The sequence below is a fragment of the Ranitomeya variabilis genome, chromosome 2 (genome assembly GCF_051348905.1).
Source record: "Ranitomeya variabilis isolate aRanVar5 chromosome 2, aRanVar5.hap1, whole genome shotgun sequence".
Classification (NCBI taxonomy): domain Eukaryota; kingdom Metazoa; phylum Chordata; class Amphibia; order Anura; family Dendrobatidae; genus Ranitomeya; species Ranitomeya variabilis.
In genome coordinates this window covers 948446652-948450100 of record NC_135233.1, presented here as the reverse complement: position 1 = coordinate 948450100, position 3449 = coordinate 948446652, and the positions used below count along the sequence as shown (strand labels likewise).

The window sequence follows — 3449 nt, the reverse complement described above, 5'->3', positions numbered from 1 at the left end:
GTTAAGAGAGTGTCATCTTGTATAAATCACGTGGAACAATTAAAGAAAACTCAAATGAGATGGTATCTATGTCCAGAGAGAATTGCAAAATTGAATCCGCAATCCTCCCATTTGTGTTGGCGAGGATGTGGATTAGTAGGTAACCAGAGACATATCTGGTATTCGTGCCCGAAGCTTTTATGCTTCTGGGGCGGTGTGTTGAAGCTGATTATGGAGATTACGGGGGTAATGGCACAAATTACACCCTCAATGGCGATTTTACACATCGGTTTGGAAATATTTCCTAAACAAATTAGAGGGTTGATATCACATATATTGATAGTAGCTCGGACACTGGTGGCTAGAAAATGGAAGGAGACCTGTCCTCCAACCCTAAAAGAGCTGACCGAAAAGTTGAATGTGAACTGTAAATATGAATTAATGTTGTCTCAGTCTCGCACTAGGAGAAAAAAGGTAGCAAAGATTTGGCAAACCTGGACTGTGAGTAAATACTATTTGCCCTAACACAGCTGTTGGATTTTTTTTTTCTTTTTTTTTATATATATTATTATGATTATAATTTGTAATGGAATTAATGTATGTTTTTGTTGTTATGTGTTATTGTTTGAAAATAAAATAAATATTAAATAGTAAAAAAAAAAAAAAAAGAACTCTAATGGCTATGTGCCAAAGTCTGCAAAATCCTCTTAGGGCTGTCCCACACGTCCAGATAATTCCGGTACCGGAATAAATCGGTACCGGAGTTATCCGTGTCCGTGTGCCTGGGAACTCACAGAGGCCATACGTGCGGCACACGTGTGCCGCCCGTATGGCGAGTGGGTACCACACGGAGCGTGTGGTACCCACTCTGCATGGTGCTGAAGCTGAGATTCATATCTTCCCTGTAGCAGCGTTTGCTATAGAGAAAATATGAAGAATAGTGTTTAAAATAAAGATCTATGTGTCCGCCGCCCCCCCACCCCCTGTGCGCCCCCCCGCCCCCTGTGCGCCCCCCCGCTGGTCAGAAAATACTTACCCGCTCCCTCGCTGCTTCCTGGTCTGGCCACGGTTTCTCCTGCATGCGGTCACGTGGGCCCGATCATTTACAGTCATGAATATGTGGCTCCACCTCCCATAGGGGCGGAGCCGACTATTCATGATTGTAAATGATCGGCCCCACGTGACCGCATACAGTAGGAGGCGCGGCCAGACCAGGAAGGAGCGAGGGAGCGGGTAAGTATTTTCTGACCAGCGGGGGGGCGCACAGGGGGTGGGGGGGCGGCGGACACATGGATCTTTATTTTTAACACTATTCTTCATATTTTCTCTATAGCAAACGCTGCTACAGGGAAGATATGAATACCGGCTTCAGCACCATGTGGGGGGGACAGCGCTTACTGTAGCGCTGTCTCCTGCACGCACACGGACCCCAGACGGAGAATGTCCGTGTGAGGTCCGTGTTTTACGCGGACCCATTGACTCTATTGGGTCCGTGTAAAACGTGCGCTCCCACGAACACTGACATGTCTCCGTGTTTGGCACACGGAGACACGGTCCGCAAAAAATCAATGACATCTGCACAGATGCATTGATTTTTATGGGTCTACGTGTGTCAGTGTCTCCGGTACGTGAGGAAACTGTCACCTCACGTACCGGAATCACTGACGTGTGAAACCGGCCTTAGCTGAAGCCGCAGGCTTGGTGGAACCTCCAGTGAAAGGTCAACAGTGCCCAATGTATTTGAGATCTGGCCCTAAAAATTTACAGAACCTCTTTTCAAACATACATGTACATCCTTATAAATTTTCAGCAAAATCGGAGAAGGTCGAGTGGGGACGATTTTTAAAACTGGTCCACTTGATGTGGAATGACCCAGCTTACAAATAAATCAATAAGAATACAAAATGCACTGTATATGTCAAATGACCGGTAGGTATAAGGTATAAGCTATGAATAGCATTACCTCACTGAAAGGCCAAAGGTATAGCCTGCAGGGCAGACCTGATGTTCCCCCTTACCTCGAAGCACGTTTTGCAATTTCAGCTTCTTCCGGGGACGTTTGCATTATGCTATTGAGCAGGTGCTTTCAGTGTCTCACCTTTTTTTCACATTTGTGCATCTTTTTGGGTCCACATGGTGTTTGAGTATTTGCTACTATTATGCATAAAACTTTGTGATCTATAGATTATTTCATCTTTAAAGGGAACCTGTCACCCCGTTTTTTCCGTATGAGATAAAAATACTGTTAAATAGGGCCTGAGCTGTGCATTACAACAGTGTGTTTTGTGGACCCCGATTCCCCACCTATGCTGCCAAAATACGTTACCAAAGTAGCCGTTTTCGCCTGTCAATCAGGCTGGTCTGGTCAAAAGGGCGTGGTGTCTTCCCCCAGATCTTGCTTAGTTTTCCGTTGGTGGCGTAGTGGTGTGCGCATGTCCAAGGTCCCGAATCCACTGCACAGGGGAGTGAAAAGAGCGCGATGTGTGCTATTTCATTGGTGATCGGTGGGGGCGGCCATCTTCCTTTGGCCGCGCGTGCGCAGAAGCGGCGCTCTGCTGGCCGTGGCTTCAGGAAAATGGCCGCGGGATGCCGCACGTGCGCAGATGGAGATCGCGGCGGCCATTTTCCTGAAGCCGAGATGCGCTGACTGTGATTGCCGGACGTAAAGTGAAAGCACAGCACAGCGGTGACGTCACCGCTGTGCTGTGCCTTACGGCCGGCAATCACAGTCAGTGCAGGAAGCAGACGGCGAGGGACGTGTGACAGACAGCAGAAGGTGAGTATGTACTGTTTGTTTTTTTTACTTTTACACTGGTAACCAGGGTAAACATCGGGTTACTAAGCGCGGCCCTGCGCTTAGTAACCCGATGTTTACCCTGGTTACCAGGGGACTTTGGCATCGTTGGTTGCTGGAGAGCTGTCTGTGTGACAGCTCTCCAGCGACCACACAGCGATGCTGCAGCGATCGGCATCGTTGTCGATATCGCTGCAGCGTCGCTTAGTGTGAAGGTACCTTTATGTGTTCCTGTTTTTTCTTTGTAGACTGTGCGGTGCTGTTGTCCCCGTGCTGTGCTACTTTTCCGGTGCTGGGCTTCTTGCTGTGCTGTTGGACTGCTGCCTGTAATCTAAGTATTGGCCTTCAATTTTTTTTAGATTTTTTGCTTTAACTACATTGTGTTTGGCTCTTAACCCCTTCCCGCCGCGGCCCTTTTTCGTTTGTGTTTTTGTTTTTCGCTCCCCTCCTTCCCAGAGCCATAACTTTTTTAATTTTCCATCAATATGGCCATGTGAGGGCTTATTTTTTGTAGGACAAGTTGTACTTTTAAAATACACCATTGGTTTTACCATGTCTTGTACTAGAAAACAGGAAAAAAATTCCAAGTGCGGTGAAATTGCAAAAAAAGTGCAATCCCACACTTGTTTTTTGATTGGCTTTTTTGCTAGCTTCACTAAATGCTAAAACTAACCTG

General features: G+C 46.9%; 1 long non-coding RNA gene across 1 annotated transcript; it reads right to left on the bottom strand.

The window, feature by feature from the left end:
* Nucleotides 1-607: 607 nt before the first annotated feature.
* LOC143810051 (uncharacterized) lies at nt 608-1846 on the bottom strand. The gene is made up of 2 exons (XR_013222622.1): nt 1659-1846; nt 608-685 (listed from the first exon to the last, which is right to left on the bottom strand). It is a non-coding gene; the product is annotated as an uncharacterized LOC143810051 (long non-coding RNA).
* Nucleotides 1847-3449: the final 1603 nt, after the last annotated feature.